General features: G+C 39.2%; 1 protein-coding gene across 11 annotated transcripts in view; it reads right to left on the bottom strand.

Annotated features, from left to right (window-relative positions):
* Positions 1-25,272, bottom strand: part of PLS1 (plastin 1) — a 111,932-nt gene that overhangs the window by 57,693 nt on the left and 28,967 nt on the right. Inside the window, exon 1 of one of the 11 annotated variants that reach the window (XM_077991551.1) lies at positions 23,250-23,277. The exons of 8 other annotated variants lie outside the window; for them this stretch is intronic. The gene's annotated coding sequence lies outside the window, so the exon portion shown is untranslated. Of the gene's footprint in view, positions 1-5,672; positions 5,797-23,249; positions 23,278-25,272 lie in introns of those variants that run through there. 2 more of the 11 variants (XM_077991553.1, XM_077991552.1) reach the window with 2 other exon arrangements.

Genomic DNA, 25,272 nt, shown 5'->3' with positions numbered 1-25,272 from the left:
GTGGTTACTCGAAACAATTTATTAAAAGCCATTTAAACTGGGTTTCTATTGCTTTCAGCAACAAGTGTCTAAACGAATATACAGAGAGAGCAAAAACAAACAATCTACATGAAGAAAATGGGAGGCAAGTCACTTCCTCAAAGGATGGAGAATATTTGGTCATTCTGAATTGGGAAAGAAAATTACCTATATTTTCCAAATAAGTTTACATCTAGATTATAGGCGTTACTTTGGTCATAATTTGTATTTTACCACGACCTCACCTAATCCCAGAAACTCAGTGCATCAGTGAACCACAAGTCAGTTTATAGTTGCTCCCATACTGATCAGTAGTATTGTATTAAATATTATATTCATAGCCTAAAGGTCTCTAGACCTATGACTACTTGCACCTTTTCTTCCCTTTCCCTTCATTCAGAAAAATTCTTCCTATTCACTTTTTTTTTTTTTTCTTGAGACAGAGTCCTGCTCTGTCACCCAGGCTGGAGTTCAGTGGCGTGATCTCAGCTCATTGCAAGCTCCATCTCCCGGATTCAAGCAATTCTCCTGCCACAGCCTCCCTAGTAGCTGGGATTTCAGGCATGAGCCACCATGCCTGGCTAATTTTTTGTGTTTTTAGTAGAGACGGGGTTTCATCATGTTGGTCATGGCTGGTCTCCAACTTCTGACCTCAGGTGATCCACCCGCCTCAGCCTCTCAAAGTGCTGGGATTACAGGCGTAAGCCACCACGCCTGGCTTTTTGTCTTTTTTTTTTTTTTTTTTTTTGACACAGGGTATCACTCTGTTACCCAAACTGGAGTGCAGTATCATGATCATGGTTCACTGCAGCCTGGAACTCCGGGGCTCAGGTGAGCCACCTCAACCTCCTGAGTGTCTGGGACTACAGGCGTGTACCACCAAGCCTGGCTCCTATTAACTTTTAATTCACCTTCAGCTAAATATGACAAAGTGAGTAGTAATATATTACGAGAAATGGGCAGGTCTTTCTGGCATGAGGCAGGGCAGGGCAATCTAGCTGCAATGACATACAAAGTCAATAATCATTAAAATCAGGAAACTTCTAAAGTATTGCATGTAGAGAGAAAAAAGCAATTTACTTAGTATCTGAGACTAAAAAATATTTATGTCCAAGATGTTTGCAGATTTATCCAACATCCTACCAAAAACAGGTACACTGAGTGGCAAGTCCCTTTCAGTTAGTTAGATTTCCAAACTGGTGCCTGACCCAGATCTCAGTAAGACCCACACTGTAATTTGCTGTGTGGCGTGATAATGTGCTTTCAAAGCACAAAGGGAACAAGAACGATGCACGGCAGACAATTCAGGAGCGAATGAAGCTGAAAAAATTCAAAATTCTCCATTCATTTTTGTACGGGCATTTTTATATATGGTCAGATATCTAACATAGGTACAGCTGCTCAAAAAAATTGGCCTGAAATAAACCTTATGTAGGAACATTAGAAATGAGAGCTTCTTTATCAAATCTATTTGTTGTTTTTATTGTTGTTCTGAAGTTCCAGTTGACAATAATAATGTCACTATATTGCTAATCATAATCACACAAGCTGCCCAATTCTCTATTTTCAAATCCTGGAGGAGGAAAATATTCCAAAAACTGATGCCTCCCACAGCTGAATTTTCTCTTGTCTTTTTTAGTTTGTTCCATTAAACTATACTTCAAACAATTTCCTTCATGAGATCACAGCCTCAACAATTTTAGTTAAACCTTTACCTATAGACTCCAAACCTTTCCTTTTAACAATCTTGATTTCCCACTACATCCTGAAAAAGGCCTCCTCTTTCTCTGGAGGCCTCTTCCATATTGTTCTACAACTTTCCTTCATGCCATTTCCTGTCCCTAGAAACTCTATTCTCCCACAGCCAAATCTTTACCCCCATTCAAAGCAAAGCTCAAATTCCACCATGAATTTTTTCCTTCATTGCCCTCATTTCAGCACAGATTTATTGAGAACATCTAAGGTGCTAGGTGTTGTGCCAAGTGTTGGAGGCAATCGAACGGTGACTCACACACAGACCTGACTCTCAAAGAGTTTACAATTTAGTAAGCGAGTCAATGAACCAAAGATGACAGCAATGGCAAACACATGACTCCCTTACCCACTGCAGACATGCCTCACCAATTGCAGTTCTTTCTCACTGAGCCTTGAGTGGTTCAGGATCCCTTTTCAACACAGTCCTCCACACAGCCCCTACTGGAGAGTCAGCTCTCAAAATGAACTAGAACCCCTCTACAGGCTAGAATTAAGTAAGTAGGAAAGAAAGAATCATCTGACTAGAAGATTCAAGGAAGGATTTCTAGAGTAGGTACCAATTGGCTGAAAAATGAATTGAAAAATGAACAGGCATGAGGTCAGGATTTCAAGACCAGTCTGGTCAACATAATGAAACCCCGTCTCTACTAAAAATACAAAAAATTAGCTGGGTATGGTGGTGTGCACCTGTAATCCCAGCTAATCGGGAGGCTGAGGCAGAAGAATCGCGTGAACCCAGGAGGCAGACGTTGCAGTGAGCCAAGATTGTGCCATTGTACTCCAGCCTGGGCAACAGCGAGAGACTCTGTCTCAAAAAAAAAAAAAAAGAAAGAAAAGAAAAAGAAAAAGAAAACCTTACTGGTCTTCCCCACAGACCACTCATAATCTGACAAACGGAGTTCTTGACTATTTATATTGTATTATAGCATCTTATCACCTTGTAATTTTTAAGTATAGAAGAAATATAAGATACACCATTATCCTTAAGAAACCCCTAAGGTGATAAGATGATGCAATACAATATAGATTTCAGTTAACAACATCACTTTTAATTTCTCAGTGGCAATGATGGTGATGATTCTATTCAAAAAATGTCACTTCTTTGAAAGCCTTTAATTTTCTGTTAGTCTTTTTGCCTATTGGTAATTTGCATCTCCGGCACATGAAAAATCACCACTCCCATCTCCAAACACACTTACATGCTGCACCTTGTGTTTAGAGCAGCCCAATATTGGCCAACTTAAGGACTCTCCCTTTTTCCACCCAAATAGGTCAAAAGTGCATTTCTTCTTATGTACCTCAGAAAAGAAAGGATATTCTCACTCCCTCCAAGCCATGCTTTCTAAGAAGGAATTTTCTATGACTTCCAGGACTCTTAGCTTCAACTGTGTCCCCTTATCTACTGACAATGGAAATATTTAATCTTCCTACTTGCTATTTGTACCAGTTAAGGTATTTTCACTATAAGCAACAAACAAACCTGATTCTGGTAACATCTGTCAAAAAAGGAATGCACTAGATTCAGGGCATTGACTCAAAGAATCAAGAGAGGGCTGAAGAAATAGACTCCCAAAGAACAGGTGCCAGACCACTCCACGGAGCTCCACAGTAAGAACCATGATGTGCTGCTTTACAGCACTGTCTCCAGATGCCTCTGCTGCTGTCTGAGGATGACAGTCTAGTTCCCAGGATGTTGTGTGATTGGCAGAGCTTCTGCAACATGCCCATGCCTGTAGTAAAGGGATATCAGGAAGACAAGACCTGGAGCTATGGAGAAACTTTTTCCTATACTCATTTGCCTTCTGTAGTCTTTTTATTTGCATGAAGCAAAGATGAAGTTTTAAATCTGAATCCGAAGCAAATGCAAGCATGCCATCTCAGAATCTTCTCCTGACCTGAACTCATTGCATCCAATCAAAAACACATGAAGGTTGTATAAACATGGCTCATAAAATCTCCCCTTAACTCCCTACCCAAAAAACACAAAACACAGCACTCATGCCTCATACACAGTGGCAGTCCAAACACAGCAAGTAAGACTTCCCTTACCGCCTTAATAATAGGCATTCATGGGCGTTCACTATAGGCCAAGCACTGTTCTAAGTACTACATGTATTGACTCATTGAATCCTCACAGCAACTCTATGAGGTTGATATTATTACAGTTTGCACTTTAGAATTAAAGAAATTGAGACCAAAAGCTTCACATAAGTGGCAGAGCTGGGCTCTGAACCCAAGGAGTCTGCTAAGTCCAGACCCTTAATTATACAATGCCTTCATATTGGTGGTCTCCACCAAGCCCCTTCCATGCCTGCATCTTATGTTGTACCCCCTAGGACCTTCTCCTGTTGGAAGCTGCCCTAGAACCTGACTTGTTGGTACAGAACTGCCAGGGTGAAGTGTGGGCAGAATGTGACCTGTCTTATGATACTCAGGGAATGGATCAAAAGATTGAAATGAGCTTTGTGAAAATGACACCCTTTTTTTTACATCACATTAGTTTTCCTCTATGACACAATTTTTTTACATCACATTTCTTTCCTCTGAAAACACCTTGTTCCTATTTTCTACGTATTATTTAGTAACAGGAAATTATACATTAGGGATAATGCTCAAACCGTAACTCCCTATAATGCCAAATATCTCATTCAGAATGAATGCCTCAAGACCAACACTGAAGAACTGTCAGAGAGCAGGAAGCTGTGAGTCATTTCCAAGTGCTCTGGAATAACCCAGGTATTACCTCCTGGTTTTGTAATCCTCTTTCCTCCAGCTGTAGCTGAGAATTTCAGTGTAAATGATTCACAGCAACACAAGAGAGATTCTGATCCAACTTGCATCTGAGTAAGCAGAAGAGTCCTACCCAGCGTGCTTCCAAGTCAGGGTTTAAACTTTAACCTCTAAAACACACATTGTTTAAAACTTGAAATTTTTCATTCTTTGCAGAGATTTCAAGCAGTGCTTTTCAGAGTTGCAAGTCTGAGGTACCGCATTTTGCAACCTACATAATCCAACTCTGGCCTTCCCTATTAAAAGACAAAAGGAATTGTCTTATACATGTATTCTTTTCCAAGGATTCATAGAAGTATTACCTAAAATCCTAAGTTTTGATAGGTTATAGATTTGAAAAGGTACTGAAAAATATCAATCACAAAGAATGCCATAATAACAAAGAATTAACAACTATCAAATTATTAACACAATTTACTTAAAGAATACAACTAATTAACAAATCTATGTTTTATAATTCTTTTAATAGTCTGAATGCCACCACTGAAGGATTCTATCAAACGGGTTAGAGTTTTTCCTACTCGCAAAACATGGATGCCCCTTAGGGAAACCAGATATTTGCCAGAGAACTATGAAGTAATTATACCTTTTGCTTTTGGAGGAGGTAGGTGGTGCCCACTACCAACTCTGGAAATTGTCTCTCACTAGAATCTTGGCATTAGAAAAACTGATAACTGCACTTGATCAAGCATTTTATACTTTTAAAAGCAGTTCCACATCCATTACCTCATTATTAGACAAAGTTACCCTCATAAATGAATCATGACACTCAAGTTTAATGATTTATAAGTTATAAAGTCCTGTCCACACTCCTCACTCCACAATTAAGAAAAACAGCATATAGATTGAGGGGTAAAATGATATGCTTCATGTTCCAGAACAAGTCATTGACAATGCTGAGTAAGAGTATGCACATCAAAAGAGGACTTTAAGTAAAAAACTACTAAAGAAGTCAGGTGCTGTGGCTTATGCCTATAATCCCAGCACTTTGGGAAGCCAAGGCAGGAGGATCACTTGAGCCCAGGAGTTTGAGACAAGCCTGGACGACATAGAGAGACCCCTTCTCTATGAAAAATAAAAATAAATTAGCCAGGCGTGGTGACACGCACCTGTGGTCTTAGTTACTCAGGAGGCTGAAGTAGGAGAATTCCTTGAGCCTGGGAAGTCGAGGCTGGAATGAGCCATCACTGTATCGCTGCACTCCAGCTTGGGTGACAGAGTGAGACCCTGTCTCAAAAACAAAACAAAACAAACAAACAAAAAAATGACCAAAGAAAACCACTGTCATTTTATATGCCTAAGAGGTTCAAGCCAAAATTAAGACACAATAGACAGTAATGTTTATATGCCATGGGTTGTATAGCTTTAGAAATAAAAGAAGAGGTCAGGCGTGGTGGCTCACGCCTGTAATCCCAACACTTTGGGAGACCGAGGCGGGAGGATCACCTAAGGTCAGGAGTTTGAGACCAGCCTGGCCAACATGGTTAAATCCCGTCTCTACTAGAAATACAAAATTAGCTGGGCATGGTGGTGCATGCCTGTAATCCCAGCAACTTGGGAGCCTGAGGCAGGAGAATCGCTTGAACCCGGGAGGTGGAGGTTGCAGTGAGCCAAGATCATGCCACTGTACTCCAGTCTGGGTGACAAGAGCGAAACACCATCTCAAAAAAAAAGAAAAAAAAAAAAAAAAGCAATGAAGAAATTAACAAGAGCAGAACTACTGTAGGAGATCTTATCTGTTGGTAGTTTAATCAAGAGCAAATGAAGATAAAGAGAATTTGACTAACATATTCTATAACTCTCAAATTATGTTCCTTATTTTCCTAACTAAATCAAAGTTAGCTCTAAGCATACTCAGTATTAGAAGACCAATGCTAGTTGTTATGTAGATCCCTCTCCATTCTTTGATATATACCAGGACCCCAGAACTTTTTAAGAGGAAAAACTGGACTCCTTTTGTCATCAGTGAGCAGAGCCTTGCTTCAGTACTCTGATGTTTTACCAGGGCTACTTCAGGAGGTTCATTGCTGCTCGACCTCTTTCCCTCCAGTATTTGCCTCTCACCTTGTGCCCATCATAGGCCATAACCACAGCTTCAATGCATTCCTATCAAATACAGCCAACCTCACAATGCATTTAACAAGAAATATCTTACTTACGACTTTGTGGAGAAATCAAGAAGAAAAATTTACTTTACACACCACTGGGCAAAACTGCAAAATTTCCTTTAACTGTTCTTTCTCCAAAGCTCTTCTCTGCAAGAGAGCCACCTCCTCTCTGATCACTCTAAAATTCTCTACCCTGACACAATTCCTGGCCCTTCCTTTCTGGGCTCCAGTCTTCCCTTCACCAAGGCCTTTCCCCCTCAACCTCCATCTCAACAGCTTTTCTTATGTTGAGCAATTTAATTTTTTCCTCACCTTCTACAATTTGCAAGCTCTCTCATCCATCATTGCCCTTAACAAATACAACTTCCACCTAAAGATCCAACTCTTTTGGGAGGCAATAGGAAGACAGCAAATAACAAAAGAAGGCTGGGAACAGCCTCATGCCTATAATCCTGGGTGGGAAATGGACTGGGTGAAGGATGGTGGTGAGGTGGGCAGATCGCTTGAGTCCAGGAGTTCGAGACCAGCCTGGGCAATCTGGCAAAACCCTGTCTCTACAAAAAATAGAAAACTTAGCCCAGTGTGGTGGTACATCCCTGTAGCCTCAGCTACTTGGAGGGGTGAGGTGGGAGGATTACTTGAGCTCCAGGAAGTCGAGGCTACAAAGCTGAAAATACCACAGATCTATTCAAACTATATTTTTAAAAGGCCATTAAACTAAATGAAAATTAAAATAACAATTAAATATTAATATCATTGTTTTGCTCAGAAAATTAACCATACTTTTAAAAGGATAATAATCGGATAATATGTTCTGGGAAACAGAGACCCCGCTATATGGGGCACAAACTGACAGACCACACTCATAGGGTGAAAACTGGAACAAACATTGTAGCACAATTTAGCAGCAATGGATTCAAAAGCCTCAAATGAACAAGGCTTTCTTCAAAAATGTTGATGAAACAATTCCATTTGTAGGATTTATTCTACAGAAGTATTCCAAAGTGAGCGGAAAGATTTTGGTATAGATCTTTACTTCATTTTTACTTAAAATAACGGAAAATGAAAACAACCTAAACTTCTAAAAAATAGAGAATTTATTTAATAATATATGGTAAATCTCCCAATAAAAGGAAAATCAGATAGTAATTAAAAATCATTGTTCTCAAAGAACATGGAAAAAAATTCACCATATACTATTCAGGTTTCCAAAAAGGAGATTATCAATATGTATAGTATATTCCCAACTTTGTTTAAAGTATACACCTGCGCAAAGAAAAAAAGACGGGTTAGACAGAGGTGATAGGGAAACACGTAGAAATGTTTAATAAAATACACATCTTTAAATTTTTTCGATAGATACATGATCTAGAGAAAGCATAAGAAATCTCCAGAGCCAGATATGAAGTGGGAAGCTGCATAAGAGCAGGACAACATTCACAACTCAACGGAGTGAGACCTCGGATCCTGAACACAGGGGAAAGTTAGAAGTGGAACAGAAAGCCCAAACCTGGGAAGAGGCAGTCCTGTCTGTAAAGAGGTATACTTCACACATACTACAGACAGAAAAAAAAAAGGCACCCAGGAAAAATCTGAACCCCAAAACTGCCCTAGGTGTGAGGGGGAGCCTGAATTCATACCATTTCCCCTAAAGAAACCCAGAACCCAAGAAACCAAGGAAACCATAAGGATCTCACAAAGGCGAAAGCAGAAGTGCTCGGTAGGAAGACTGGCACCACCCAGAGTACACGCTGGACTCCAGCTGAAGATAGTGCCCTGAAGACAAAACTCACACGGACAAAACTTACGCACTCTGAGAATCCATCAGCATGAAAGGAAGACACTTCCAAACTGGGAATCACAAAAAGGACTTTGTAATAAATATGTCTAAATTTTTCAGAGATTAAGAAAAAAGGAATTCATTCATAAGAACAGAAAATGTTTAAAAAGAAAAAGTACATATCTTTTTAAAAGAATAGGATATATATTCATATATATACAAAAATGATAATAGGAGCTATTTTGGGGGTGAGGGTGGTGAGATTATGAATGCCTTAAATTTTTTCTATATAGTTGTGTATTTCCAACAATGACCAAATATTACTTTAAAAATATATATATTATAGATACATATATATTATAGATACATATTATATATATACATATTATATATATACATATAATCACTCTGGGTCTCGCTCTGTCACCCAGGCTGGAGTACAGTGTGCAATCATAGCTCACTGCAACTTCAAACACCTGGGCCCAAGGCATTCTTCCATCCCAGCCTCTCAAAGCTAGGACTACAGGCATGCACTACCATACCTGGCTAAAAGTTTTTTTGTTTTTGTTTTTTGTAGAGACCAGGTCTCGCTCTTTTAACCAGGCTGGTCTCTGTAGGCATGGGCCACCACCAGGTCCGGCTCAAATATTACTTTTATAACAGACAAGAGAGGAAGAAAAAAGGTGAAGATTCACACTTAACTATTGCCATGTGATGGCTAAAAAGAATTTTTGAGAAATGAAGGGTATAAACCTTGATAAACTACTACAATAAATCCAAACTGGCCTCTAATGAATGCCCCTACAACCTAGCCAAACCCACATCAGACATCACCCAACCACACACTCCATACCACATGAGCACATCAGAAGATCCTGTACATGTTATTTTTAAATATTAACCCTCTATACATGCCCTTTTCCTGAAATTCTCTTCATCCTTTCTTCACCCTGTAAAGTCTTGCTAATCATTCCAGATCCAATGAAATACCATTTTTCTTGTATAGTCTTCCTCAAATCCTTCAGCCTGAATAAGCAATCATATCACTCAGTGATGTCAAAGGAACTCACTGAGCCTTCTGATTAATGCCATTTTGCATACAGTATTTTCTGTTCATCCTGCCTTCATCAAGGACTACGCCTTCTTGGAAATAAGAGACATCTTTTTTCAGGTTATCTCTGAAAACTGTCGAAAGCATTATTTACCCATAGTTGGTGCTCGATAAAAATTTGTTGTATGAACCCAAGTACAGAAGGTCACTAAAACCCTACCAAAAGATAAACTCAAGAAAATCATCTTCTTAGTCCATTTTTTCTCCCATACCTTCAGAGAAGTGAGGTGGATTCATCTGCCTCCTGTTTGCTTATGTCCACTTAAACAACACACACTTCAAATAATATCAACAGGATTTTAAATGTTTCTGGTCTTGTATTGTTTCCTGTCTCTGATATGCCATGTATGGAATCACACTTATCTCCTCTATTGTATTCAATTCTCCCAGTCAATTTTAATCAATAGCTTAAAATATTTTCCAATGAGCAGTCTGCAGCAGACATGGTTTTTCGAGGCTTCGTTAGACACTAGAAATACATGCAGAACTAGTAATACAAAATGGCTCCCAATTCAATTGAATTAAGTAAATAGTTTATGACTGCTTAGTGTTTAACACTATGTCAAACATCACAGGGGATATAGAAAGAAATATTAGATTTATTCTCTACACTCAAAAAGTTTAAATTCATTCATTTATTCATCTAGCTAATACTAAGAACTGCCTGTGCACTCAGTCCTATGCTAAGCACTGTGAAGGGCATCAAGAAGTTTAATTTCTGGTCTAGGGATTCCAGGAGCTTTCAAACTAGTTGGGGGTATGTAAGAAAAACAAATTAGTAAGCTAAAGAGCAATGTTAGTATAAGTGTAATCAATAAAATTTACCATCCGGTGCAGTCTAGACACAGAGAATTAAGGAGGTGAGAGGAAGAAGAGGTGTCCATATGTTCAAATGATACAGAAAGTATTCAAGGGAGAAGTAGGTATTAGAGAAAAGCAATGTTATCTCAAGTGTAGTGGTGTAAAACTGCTAAACAATAACTTACTCTTTGACAATCTCAACCCATTCCCTCTACCATTCCACTACTAAAACCAAGTGGACTTGAAGGGGATTCAGGGTCTTAACGAAGGGGCCCCACATGGACCTCATTACTACAGACTAAGGGGAAATTCAGACACTTCAGACGTCAGCAGGGAGGGACAACCACACCCAGGGACTACACAAAGTCTCAGCAGAAGCTGGTTTAAGAGAAATGGCAGCCCTGAACTCCTCGCCCTCCTATCCATGCTATGACATGATGAAGTTTCTGAAAACTTACTGCTATCACCCAGGGATGACAACTGAGCTCAGCCTTAAATGACTGAGTTTTGCCCTGTATGTTTTACCCTAAGGAAGTCTTCTATTATGTAAGTACTGATGATAGAAATCATGTTGTAATAAATATAAAGATAGGCTGGGCGCAGTGACTCACACCTGTAATCCCAGCACTTTGGGAGGCCAAGGAGGGTGGATCACCTGAGGTCAGGGGTTGGAGACCAGCCTGATCAACATGGAGAAACCCCGTCTCTACTAAAAATACAAAATTAGCCGGGCATGGTGGCGGATGCCTATAATTCCAGGTACTCAGGAGGCTGAGGCAGGAGAATTGCTTGAACATGGGAGGTGGGGGTTGCAGTGAGCTGAGATCACGCCATTGCACTCCAACCTGGGCAACAAGAGTGAAACTCCGTCTCAAAAAAATAATAAAATAAAATAAAATGTTTCTTACACACCTAAATTTTGAGGCCTGGGAATTCATCCTTGCTATAGAGTTGTTTTTTATTTTTAAATCAAATATAATACAAGCTAGTACATCATTACATTCCAAAATGAATATTGAGAAAATGTGCCTCAGAGAAGCAAATGGTAAGGCTAGAAAGAGTTTAAAGACACATGCTAAACACCACTCAGGCATCCTTTTTACAGCACTCAAAAGCAGGCATGTTTCTGCCCACCCTGAAGTGTCACTGTTGTCCCTGTATTCAGAGACTGCTCCCAGACCAATTAAGGGGGCCACAGTTATTACAGGTGTCAACCCTTCATGACAGCACTTCTGCCTTCTCTACACCCTATGCTTTCTTGCCTTCAACTGAGCTTTGAAATGTGGCAGATCCAGAATGCCATGCTGGCTTCACCTCTTACCAGCTGTGCAATCTGGGGTATGTGACCTCTCTGGATCTCACTTTTTAGACTGGAAGAAATAATACCTATCTCATAGCATTGTCAGGATCAAATGAGAAAGCACATGTGAAAGGCCAGGCACTATTTTATTGCCTCTTTCAAGAGACTGTATGCTTAAAACGACTTTCTTAATTATAGAATAAACAGCTTTATTCTCTAGGAATTTCGGAATCTCAGGTTAAGTGAGCAGACAGACAGGTATGTTGGGGAAAAGGGATCCCCTGGGTCCCTATACTCACATCTCACACACGAAATGCAACTATCACCTTTTCCGATGGCGCTGGCTAGCTTCTTCGAGAGTAGTGACAGCAGGAGGGTGAGTAGAGGAATAAACAATGGAGAAAGAGTTCTTGTCCATTAAAGCAGCTCCAAATCTCTCATTCATACACACACACACACACACACACACACACACACACACACACATAGAGAGAGAGAGAATCGGGGGGGCGCTGGCATGTTGTTTATCTACAGATAAAAAGTATTAATCAGGATGATGGGATCTAGGATAACCTTTAACTTTCTACTTTCTTTTCCATATTTAATTACATATCCTGAATACACATACACATATACACGGGGGAAAACTACACTCAATTTTTTGGACTGTTCCTTCATAGGCTTTTCACAGGCTTTTTCTTAAAACATAATTTATACAAAACTATTTATCCACCTTTGAATATTACATGGTATTTTCCCATGATGTTAAGCTTTTCATGAACATTTTTCTAAACTATAAATTGATTTTTATCAGCTTTAAGCTATAATTCGCATACACTAAGCTGCACATATTTAACGTATAAAATGTGAAGTTTTGACATATTACAACAAATTTGAAACTGTCACTATTATTAAGAAGTGAACATGTCTATGATTCCTATAATATTCCTCATGCTCCTTGGTAATCCCTCCTTCCCATCCTCCTCTGTTCCCAGACAACCACTGATGTGTTTAATGTCACTATAGATTAATTTGCATTTTCTAGAGTTTTATATAAACAGAATCATGTGTACATACTCTTTTATTCTGGCTTCTTTCAGTCAGCATAAATATTTTGAGATTTATCTATGTTGTATGTTTTAATAGTTCATTCCTTTATATTTCTGAGTAGTGTTCTCTTGAATGGATAAATCATGAAGACACTTAGGTTGATCACAGATTTTGGTTATTACAAATAAGCTGCTATGAACTATTGTGTGCAAGTCTGTGTGTGGACAAACACATTCATTTTTCTTCAGTAAATGCCTATAGTAGAATGGCTGGAAATTGTGGTAGATGTATATTTGACTTTTTAAGATGCTATCAAGTTGTTTTCCAAAATAATTATACCATTTTGCAGTCCCATCAACAGTGTATGAGATTTCTGGTTCCTCCACATATTCACCAACACTTGGTATGATTGATCTTTCCAATTTTGGCCATTCAAATCGTGCTATCTCACTATGGTATGTTATATTACACTTCTCTGATGACTAATGATGATGAGCATCTTTTCATGAGTTTATCTACGCACCTATATATCTTCTTTGGTTAAGTGTCCAAATCTTTTGCCTGTTATTTTATTGTGTGTTTTGTCTTCTTAGTGAGTTGAGGGTTGTTTGCATATTATGGATATAGGTGCTTTATTAGATATATACTTCGTACATGTTTTCTCTCAGTCTGAGAATTGTCATTTCATTCTCTTAATAGTTTCTTTGAAATGCCAGAACTTTTACATTTTGATGAAGTCCAACTTATCAACCCTTTCTATAATAGACTATGCTTTTGGTGTTGTATCTTTGAAATTTTTATCAAACCCAAGGTCACAACATTTTTTCTTTCAGAAGTTTTATATTTTCTAGGACTGATATTCAGGTCTACAGTCTATTTTGGGTTTGTTTATAATACAAGGTATGAACCAATGTTCTTTGTTTTGCAACCGGGTATCCAATTTTTCCAACACCATTTGTGGGCAATTACTGTTTCTCCACCGAATGGCATTTGCATCTTTGTTGAAATTCAGTTGTCCATATGTGTGAGCCTATTTATGGACTTTCTATTCTATTCCATTCATATGTCTATCTTCGTGCAAATACAACACTGTTAATTACTGTAACATTATAAAATGTCTAGAGGGGCCAGGTGTGGTGGCTCACCCAATCGCAACACTCTGGGTAGTTGAAGTGGGAGGACAGCTTGAGGCCAGGAGTTTGGGACCAACTTGGGCAACATAGTGAGAACCCTGTCGCCACAGGAAAAAAAAAAAAATTAGCCAGGCATGATGGCATGCTTCTGTTATCCTAGCTACTTGAAAGGCTGAGGCGAAAGGATCTCTTGAGCCCAGGAGTTCAAGGCTGCAGTGAGCTATGATGGTGCCACTGCACTTTAGCCTAGGCACCAGAAAAAAACCCTGTCTTTTAAAAACAAACAAACAAAACACACACACAAACAAAAAGCTCTAGAAATCAGGTAGCACTAGTTCTCCAATTCTGTTATTTTTGTCCAAAATAGTTTGGGCCATTCTAGGTCATTCATATTTCCATATGAATTTCAGAATCAGGATGTCCGTTTCTACCAAAATAGTCTTCTGTGATTTAGCCTGGAATTTCACTAAACCTGAGGATTGATTTTGGGGAATTGACATCTGAACAATACCGAGAGTTCATCACCATGTTATATTTCTTTATTCAAACCTGTTTTTTTTTTTTTTTTTTGAGACAAAGTCTCACTCTGTCACCCAGGCTGGAGTGCAGTGGCACGAACTCGGCTCACTACAACCTTTGCCTCCCAGATTCAAGCAATTCTTCTGCCTCAGCCTCCTGAGTAGCTGGGACTGCAGACTTGCGTCACCACACCCGGATTTTTCTTTTTTCTTTTTTTTGTATTTTTAGCAGAGACAGGACTTCATCATGTTGGCCAGTTAATCTCTACTTTTTAATTGAGATATGTAGACAATTAATCTTTAATGTGATTATTGATAAGGTTAAGTTTTTCCTCCTGCTATTTGTTTTCTATTTGTCCCATTTGTTCTTTGTTTTCTTTTTTCTTTTTTCCTCTTTCGGATTACCCAAATATTATTTATAATTCCATTTTATCACCTTTCTTGTCTTATTAGTTATAATTCTTTGTCATTTTAGTGATTGCTTTAGGATTTATAGCATACGCATTTTTAACTTACTACAGCTTATCTTCAAGCCCTATTACACCATTACAAATCTAGGATAAGAATTTTACAGTGTGGTGGTATGTGCCTGAAGTTCCAGCTACTTGGGAGGCTAAGGTTGGGAGGATAGCATGAGCCCAGGAGTTCAGAGGCTACAGTGAGCCATGATTGCACCATTGCACTCCAACCTGGGTGACAGAGTGAGACCCTGTCTCTAAAAGAAAAAAAAAAGTTCCAATGGTATGCTTCCATTTTTCCCCTCAAGCTCCATATATTTTATTATTTTTATTTAAAACAACTGGCTTTCAAAATGATTTAAACAATAAGAAATCTTATCTGTTTACTCATGTAGCACCATTTCTGAAGCTCTTCTTTGTATAGACCCGTATTTCCTTCTGCCTTGAGGACCTCCTTTAACATTTGTCAGGCAAGGCTGCTGGTGATGAATTCTTTCAGTTTTCACATGTCTAAAAAGTCTTTATTTCATCTTTTTTTTTTTTTTGAAGTATATTTTTGTTGGGTATAGAATTCTAGGTTGACTGTTTTTCTTTTATTACCTTAATGATGTTCCTCCACTATCTTATCTATACTATACCATCTTGGGCAAAACTTAAACAGCACTGCAGTGAGAAATAGATAAATCCACAAGCATAGTTGAAGACTTCAATTGAATACAAGCAAAAGACATCTACAACATCTTTACCTTTCTTCCTATGTAATGTGTCTTTTTTCTTCGGGTTCTTTTAGATTTTTATCCTTATCAGTGGATTTGAAACAAAACAATTATGCTTTGATGTAGTTTTCCTCATATAGCTTTTGTTTGGGGTTCATTGAGCATCTTGGATCTTTGGGTTTAGAGGTTTCATTAAATTTGGAAAATTTTTTCAGCCATGATCTCTTCAAATATTTCTTCTGTTCCTCCCTCCTCCTTCAGGGAACTTAAGTATACAAATATTAGACCACTTAAAGTTATCATGCAGATTACTGCTATTTTAAGTACTTTTGTAGTTCTTTCCTTTTGGTTGCATTTTAGACAGCTGCCATTGTTATGTCTCCAAGGTCTCTAATCTTTTCTTCTGCAATGTCTAATCTGCCCTTAATCCTGTCCAGTGTATTTTCATCTCAGATGCTGTGTTTTTATCTCTAGACGTTTGATTTGGGTATCTTAAAATATTTTCTATGTCTCCACTTAACTCTCTTAAGCATAAGTAATACAGCGCTAATTACATTTTAATTTCATTGTCTGACAAGTCTAATAACTGTATTAGTTCTGGGTCAGTTTTGATTCATAGATTTTCCCTTCTAGTTATGGGTAACATTTTCCTGCTTCATTGCATGTCTGCTAATTTTTTACTGGATAAAAGACACTGTAAAGTTTACTTTGTTGGGTAACAGTTTTGCATTCCCATAAATTTTTTTATTGTGGTAAAAAACACATAACATTAATTTTACCATCTTAACCTTGTTTTTGTTTTGTTTTGTTTGTTTTGAGATGGAGTTTCGCTCTTGTGGCCCAGGCTGGAGTGCAATGGTGCAATCTCAGCTCACTGCAACCTCCGCCTCCCAGGTTCAAGTGATTCTCCTGCCACAGCCTCCCGAGTAGCTGGGATTACAGGTGTAGCCACTACGCCCAGCTAATTTTTGTATTTTTAGTAGAGAGAGTTGCACCATGTTGGCCAGGCTGGTATCAAACTCCTGACCTCAGGTGATCCATCCATCTCAGCCTCCCAAAGTGCTGGGATTACAGGTGTGAGCTACTGCTCCAGCCTTCTTAACCATTTTTAAGTATATATTTCAGTAGTGTTAATTATACTGCATTGTCATACAACAGTTCTCTATAACTTTGTCATTTTGCAAATCTGAAACTCTATACCCATTAAACACTAACTTCCCTTCTCTCCTCTCCCCAGCCCTTGGCAATCCCTTCTAATTTGTTTCTGTGATTTTGACTACTCTACATGCTTCATATGAGTGGAATCATACAGTCTTTGTACTTTTGTGACTGGCTTATTTTGCTTAGCAAAATGAGGCCTTGAGGTTCATCCATGTTGTAGCATATGACAAGATTTCTTTCTTTTTAAAGGCTGCATGATATTCCATTGTATCTCTATACCACATTTCCTTTATCTAGTCACCTGCAAGTAGGCATGTGGTTTGCTTCCACATCTTAGCTGTTGTGACTAATGATGCAGTGAACATGGGTATGCAAATATCTCTTTAAGATCCTGCTCTAGCCTAGGCATAGTGGCTCATGCCTATAATCCCAGCATTTTGGAAGGCCAAGGCAGGTGGATCACCTGAGGTCAGGAGTTCAAGACCAGCCTGGCCAACATGGTGAAACCCATTTCTACTAAAAATATAAAAATTAGCCAGGCATGGTGGCATGTACCTGTAATCCCAGCTACTCAGGAGGCTGAGACAGGAGAATTGCTGGAACCCAGGAGGTGGAAGTTGCAGTGAGCTGAAATCACACCACGGCACTCCAGCCTGGGCAACAGAACAGGACTCTGTCTCAGAAAAAGGAAAAAAAAAAAAAAGATCCTGCTCTAATTTTTTTCAAATATATACCTAGAGGTGGAATTGCTGGATCATATGTTAATTCTATTTTTAATTTTTTGAGGGCCCTCCATACTGCTTTCTATAATGGCTACACTATTTTACATTCCCAAAAGGGGTCCAATTACTCTGCATCCCCTCAGCAACACTTTTTAAATTTTCTGTTTGTTTGCTGTTGGTCATCCTAATGGGCATAAGGTGATACCTCATTACAATTTTGATGCACATTTGTTTTCTCTTATGAATACAGATGTTCTTCAACTTATAGTGATGTTATATCCTGATGATGAAAGTGCATAGAAAACTCACTTTTGACATATTTTCAACTTGTGATGGGGTTATTAGTACATAACCCCATTGTAAGTGGAGGAGTGTACTGAATGTCTATCATTTTTGCATTATCATACAGTTAAAAAATTGTAAGTCTAACCACTGTAAGTCAAGGACCATTTGTAGTGATACTGAACATCTTTTTATATGCTTATGGACCATTTGTATGTCATCTTTGGAATGTCATCTGCTCCAATCCTTTGCCCACTTTTTAATTAGGTTGTTTTTAGTTAATGAATTATAGATCTCTTTATATATTCTGGATATTATCCCCTTATCAGTCATATGATTTACTAGTATCTTCTTCCACACCTAAGGCTGCCTTTTCACTCTACTGATTGTTTCCTTTGATGTGCAGAAGTTTTTTAGCTTGAGGAAGTCCCATTTGTCTATTTGTGCTTTTGTTGCCTGTGTTTTTGATGCCATATCCAAGAAATCATTGTCAAATTCAGTGTCCTGCAGCTTTCACCCAATGTTTTCTTCTAAGAGTTTTAGGTTTTACATTTAGGTCTTTAATCCATTTTGAGTTAATTTTTGCATATGGTTTAAGGTTCAACTTCGTCCTTTTTTTTTTTTTTTTTCTTGAGACAGGTCTCACTCTGTTGCCCAGGCTGGACTGCAGTGGCATGATCTTGGTGCACTGCACCCTCAACCTCCCAGGCTCAAGCAATTCTCCCACCTCAGCTTCCCAATTAGCTGGGACCATAGGCACACACTACCACGCCAGCTTTGGGATTTTTTTGGTTGTTTTTGTTTTTTGAGATGGGGTCTCACTCTGTCACCCATGCTGGAGTGCAGTGGCATGATCTTGGCTCACCACAACCTCCACCTCCCAGGTTCAAACGATTCTCCTACCTCAGCCTCCCAAGTAGCTGGCTAATTTTTGTATTTTTAGTAGAAATAGGGTTTCACCATGTTGGCCAGACTGGTCTCCAGCTCCTGACCTCAAGTGATCCACCCACCGTGACCTCCCAAAGTGCTGGGATTACAGGCCTGAGCCACCATGCCGGCCTTTTTTTAAAATTATTTTTTGTATTTTTTATAGAGACAGGATTTTGCCATGTTGCCAAGGCTGGTCTCAAACCACTGAGCTCAGGTGATCCACCTGCCTCGGCTTCCCAAAGCGCTGGGATTACAGGCATGAGCCACCATGCCCGGCCTCAACTTCATTGTTTTGCATATGGAGATCCAATTTTCCAACACCATCTGTTGAACAGACTGTCTCTGCCCCAACATGTAAGTCTTGGGACCTTTCTCAAAGATCATTTGATATTCTCTCTCTCTCCATATATATGTGTGTGTGTGTGTGTATTTACATGCTCTTTATTCTGTTCCATTGGTCTATATATACGTCTTTATGCCAGTACTATACCATCTTGATATCAGACTGCTGCTTTGTAGTATATTTTGAAAGCAGGAAGTGTACACTCTGTAACTTTATTTTTTTCAAGATGGCTTTGGATATTCAAGGTCCGTTGGGATTTTTTTTTTTTCTTTTTTGAGAAGAGTTTCACTGTTGTTGCCCAGGCTAGAAAGCAGTGGCGTGATCTCGGTTCACTGCAACCGCTGCCTTCTGGTTTCAAGCAATTCTCCTGCCTCAGCCTCCCGAGTAGCTGGGATTACAGGTACTCGCCACTATGCCCGGCTAATTTTTGTATTTTTAGTAGAGGTGGAGTTTCACCATGTTGGCCAGGCTGGTCTCAAACTCTTGACCTTGTGATCTGCCTGCCTCAGTCTCCCAAAGTGCTAGGATTATAGGCATGAGCCACTGCACCCAGCCAAGATTTTGTATTTTAGAGTTGGTTTTTTGTGAGGCAGGGTCTCACTCTGATGCCCAGGCTGGAGTACAGTGGTGCAATCTCAGCTTACTTACTTACTTACAACCTCTGCCTCCTGGGCTCAAGCAATCCTCCCACCTCAGCCTCCTGAGCAGCTGGGATTACAGGCACCTGCCACCATGCCTGGATAGTTTTTGTCTTTTTAGTAGAGATGGGGTTTCACCATGAGACTAGGCTGGTCTCAAAATCCTGGCCTCAAGTGATCCACCTGCCTCGGCCTCCCAAAGTGCTGGGATTACAGGTGTGAGCCACCTTGCCAGGGCAAAATTTTAAATTTTTTTTTCTGTTTTTGTAGGTAGGGGGAAGCCCTATAACCATTCTTGATCTTTATTCTTGGATGCAGTTAAATTCTTCGAAAGAGTTTGACCCTTAGGTCTTGCTTTTAAGCTTCATTAGGCAGGACCAGGGCAGAAGTGAGTTTAGGGCTCTGATTCTCAACAAGAGATGACTATGCTCCCCAGAGGACATCTGGTAAGGTCTGGAGACATTTTTTACTTTCACAAAAGGAGGCATCACTTGCATCTAGTGTGTTGAGGCCAGAGACATTGCTAAACATCATATAATACACAGGAGATCCCCTTAAAACAAAGAATTATCAAGTCTAACATTCCTATAGTGCTGAGGTTGAGAAACCACACTGTCTGTGGGCTAATTATTCCCCATGATTGAGGCAAGAGGGTTCTGAGTACCCAATAACCTGTACATTACTACATGGTTTTTTACCGTGTGGCTGGTAAGAATTGGCACTATTGCTGGTCTGTGTGAGTGCTAAGCACTATTCCTTCTAATCCTTCCCAACAGTTCTTTCCCAGGTCTCCAGTGAGTTTCCTCATACACATGTGTGCTAACCAGAATTCTGATGAATACTTGCCAGGAACTTTAAATAAATTATTTCTAATCCGGCCAGGCACGGTGGCTTATGCCTACAGTCCCAGCACTTTGGGAGGCCGAGGCGGGCGGATCACAAGGTTAGGAGTTCGAGACCAGCCTGGCCAACATGGTGAAACTCCGTCCTATTAAAAATACAAAAATTAGCCAGGTATGGTGATGCACACCTGTAATCCCAGCTACTCGGGAGGCTGAGACACGAGAATCGCTTGAACCTGGGAGGCGGAGGTTGCAGTGAGCCAAGATCATGCCATTGCACTCCAGCCTGGGCGGCAGAGCGAGACTACATCTCAAAAAAAAAAAAAAAAAAAAAAAAAAAAAAAAAAAAAACTTTCCAATCCTTAAAACAGCCCCCAAAAGTAGTAGTTGTTATATCTATTTTTACTGATAAAATCAAGCTCACTACGGTTAACTAACTTGCCCAACACCACTCAGTTAGTAGGCACACATTAACATCAAAACAACTAGAGTCATACTGAAACAAACTTGAAACAAGTGTGTGAAAGTCCACGTTATCACTATTTAATATAAAGATGGGTCCAGGAAGCTTCCCCTCTGGACCTGCCATAAGAGAATTTAGTCATTCTGCTTACAGAGTTAGTCTGACTCTATACAACTCTTGAAATCTTAGAATATTTTACTTTAGTTAACTTCATTATTTAAAGTAGCATTAATCGGCTGACCCAGTGTTTTTTGTTTGTTTCAAAGTGATGGGTTTTTTCATTAAGTCATAAGGTAGTATGAATGTCTCAGTAAAAATTCACTAGAGATTTTATTCTCAGCTAATAACAATGACAAATGTTGTGAAAGAAAGAAGTAAGTCTGAAAGTGATTCTTCATGGTGGCCTAAAACCAAAGACTAAGGAAGGCCACCATGATATTATAAGTAACAGGTGCCATTATCAAGGTAAATTACATTTCAGATTTAAATGTTTTCTAATTTATAAAGCACTTTCAGATGTATTATCACATCTGATTTTCACATCAGCCCAGTGATCTAAGGAACAGGACTGAATATTACATATTATAGAATTATTAGCTGTTTCCTCACATGTAAAATGGGAATAAAAATAATATTACACTACATAAATTTATACACATACATGTGTGCATGCACACAGGTACACTGCACACACGTGTGCGCACGCACACACACTGTATTTTCAGTTCTAGGACCCATCTTTATTCCCATTTCTACATATAAGGAAACAGGTTCAGAGGGATCAAGCTAAACAGCCTAGGTCATCCACTAGTAAGTGTCAAAGCTGGTAGTATTTCCAGTGTGCCCGAGTCCCAGTTCCATGTTCCTTTCAATAAACCACAATGACTCTTGAATGGCCAAAAGCAATGATGTCATGAATCAGGTTCTCAAGGGAACCAAGGTATCATCTTTCTACATGATATTCAAGAAAGAGATCTGAGCTTCTTTTATGTAGACATTGAAATTAGATGACTCAGTATAGAGAATTACAAAACAATTCTTCCTGTACATGGTTCTTTTTACTATCTCAATTCTAACTGAACTCCAAATCCTCATTTTTTTCTAAACATTTAAAATATGATTGGCCCAGCATGGTGGCTCACACCTGTAATTGCAGCACTTTGGGAGGCCAAGGCGGGTGGATTGCTTGAGGCCAAGAATTCAAGATCAGCCTGGGCAACACAGGGAGACTGTCTCTAAAAGAAAAAAAAAAGTCTTAAAAAAATTAACTGGACATGGTGGTACATGCCTATGGTCCCAGCTTCTCAGGAGGATCTCTTGAGCCTGGGAGGTCGAGGCTGCAGTGAGCTCTGATAGCAACACTGCACTCCAGCCTGGGTGACAGAGCGAGACACTGTCTCAAAAACAAAACAAACAATAAACAGCTGTGCCTCATAGAAAGCAAACATGTACACATACAACCATAATTTAAGTCTACTGATGAATGTACAAGCAGAATTCTATAGAAGAAAAAAAACAGATAGCAGATACTTCAAACATGGGTCTGACAAAAATTATCCTGAGAGGATAGGGTTTAAACTGGATGGGCCTTGAAGAGTAAGAAAGCTTTTCAAGTTCCATTTTGGGTGTAATAGATATTTCCAAAATCTTGACTTAAAAAGCAAACCTTAATATGTCACTCCTATTTCTGAACATTATTCCTTACAGAAACTTCCAACCAGTGAGTGTTACTTAGAAGGATGAGTTAATAGGCATATGCCAGTACAAAAAAGTAGGTACAAAACTAAATGTGGTTAAAAAAAATCCCCTCCCCAAACACCTAAAAAGTCATCTAGTCCAACTCCCTGTTTAACAGATGAGAAAACTGAGGTCACAACCTTGTCTACTCAGAAGACAAGAGTCACCAAGAACAATGATCTCTACCAGAGTGTAGGAAGTAAATATAAGAACAATGTATATTTTTAAAACTAAAAATAAGGAAACAAAATTAGCTTTACAAATATTTAATGTGTATATTTTTGTAGAATCCTAAGTTGGTCCTTATGACCAGATCCCATGACGCAAACAGTTCAAGGGATATCCCAAGAGAGGAGTAGACAGTCCACAAAGAGTCTGGACAGTGACTGTCATTCCTTTTTCGCTTCCAGCATTTGTGATGTTCTACAGTCTGTGCATGCCTGGTTGAGTGGATTAACAGATTATATAACCCCGTTGATACCAAAGCTACACTCACTAAATAAGCAAGTAGCTTTAAAAATATGTCTGCAAAGCAATTGGAGACTGTAAAAAATACAAATCATATAAGCATAAGAAAACAATAGAACACACACCTTTAATCTTAGTAGGAGTCTTCATCAGCTACATCAGAAAACAAAAGAGGAGCAGTGTGATCGCATGTTGGGCAAAAAAGTCAAAATTATCGAGATTATTTAAAATACAACTTTATACTCACTCATTAATAAACAGTATTTTGTGCATATATTGTACGAGATATTAGTTAATGATATGATAAAGTCTTTCCAATTAACAATAGATTTTAAAAATCATCTTATTTTATGTTTTTATTTCTCATTTAACTCCTGTGTGCCTTAGTTTCCTCATCTTAAACCCTACTTTATGATTGGCTGCCAGGATGAAATGATAATGTACAAAAAACACCCAGCACAACGTTAGTGATGTAGAGAGCACTCAAACAGCAGCAGCGAGGGTGCTTGCTCTAGACTCCTCCCCCTCCATCCTCCCTAACAAAACAAATCCATGTCTCATTGCTTATTAACATGTGTTTGCTAAGATACCCTCTTCCTGATTTTCCATCATCCCCACTCTTCTTGTTGCTAAAACTCTGTCTGTGCTCTACTTGGGAGGAAGTAGCAGCCCCCTAGCAAAAGAGGAGTGCGCCACAATCTCTATGAGCTCCCCTTCTTATCCTTTTAAGTTTAGTTTTAGCGGCTCATGCCTGTAATCCCAACATAGGAAGACATAGCCTCCTGAGTAGTATGCATGCATGAATTCATTCATTCATTCATTCATGCATGCATTCATGCATTCATTCATTCATTTTTTGAGACAGGGTCTTGTTCTGTCATCCAGGCTGGAGTGCAGTGGCACAGTCACAGCTCACTGCAGGCTCGAACTCCTCAGCTCAATTAATCTTCCTGCCTCAGCCTCCCAAGTAGCTGGGACTACAGGCGTATGCCACCACACCCAGCTAATTTTTCTATTTTCAGTAGAGATGGGGTTTTGCCGTGTTGCCCAGGATGGTTTTGAACTCCTGGGCTCAAGCAATCCACCTGCCTCAGTTCCCAAAGTGTTGGGATGACAGGAATGAGCCACCACATCCAGCAGCATTTATCTTCATATATACCCTAGTATATATAACCTACACATTAAGTAGAACATGTATAACACATATATTTAGTATATAAAAGTTAAAAATATAGACCTTGCAAGTAGTATATGCACAACATGTTGTTACTGATGAGCTACAAATTCCAGAAGACTGGGAACCACTGCTCCAACATGTGAGGAGAAGCATCTCGACCTCCCATCTCAGCTGGAGTAGGTAGATACAGGGATAAGCATTTAGTAGCTTCTGACAACACTTTGTTTTTCCTGTAATGCCAATAACTGAGTTGGAAACATTTGGAAGGAAAGAGAAACAGGGAACCCTAGAAACCTCAATTCTAATAGAAGAACATAGTCACATAGTCAGAAATGGTAGCTAAACTTTTATAATTCTTAAAGCAATTGAGGCCCAGACCCGGGGAGCTTTAGAGATTAAAATCAGCACTTAGAAGAAAAAGTAGGCAGTCAGGCACTCACTGGCATATTCAGGAGTTTAAGAGGTTTGTTTCTGCAGTTTATCCCTAACCCCAAAGTGCTGCTCTATTCTCTTTGGGCTCATATTTCCAGGGTTGCAAGCAATAGTGCCTTTTACAGCACTGACTGTTAAGTCATCACAGAGGCAGACTTTTTTTTAAATGGCTAGACAAGGCCACACCATTAGTAACATTTGTAGCTACGCAAAGAAACATAATAAGGGTAATCAAATATCATGCTTTGGGTGGTAAACTGATCTAAACTGGGGATCATAAAGGAATGTTATCCCCCTCCTCCACAAGAATACAATTGAGCAATTGGTTGATTCATTATAAAAGGACTGGCACAAAGGCATAGCCTTTGTTGGACTCCAGGTATAATATAGGAAAGGCAATTCCAGTTCCTAAGAAAGCCATGTGTTTTGTTTTAACTACATAACATGTTCCCATGGCACTCACTTTCCATGGTTAATTGGTCACAATGTGTTCACTTCTCTAACAAGAGCCACAGAGCATTCTATGGTGCATACAAATA

This window comes from Macaca mulatta, chromosome 2 (assembly GCF_049350105.2).
Source record: "Macaca mulatta isolate MMU2019108-1 chromosome 2, T2T-MMU8v2.0, whole genome shotgun sequence".
NCBI lineage: Eukaryota > Metazoa > Chordata > Mammalia > Primates > Cercopithecidae > Macaca > Macaca mulatta.
The sequence above is the reverse complement of the archived record's forward strand: the minus strand, read 5'-3'. Positions and strand labels throughout refer to the sequence as shown.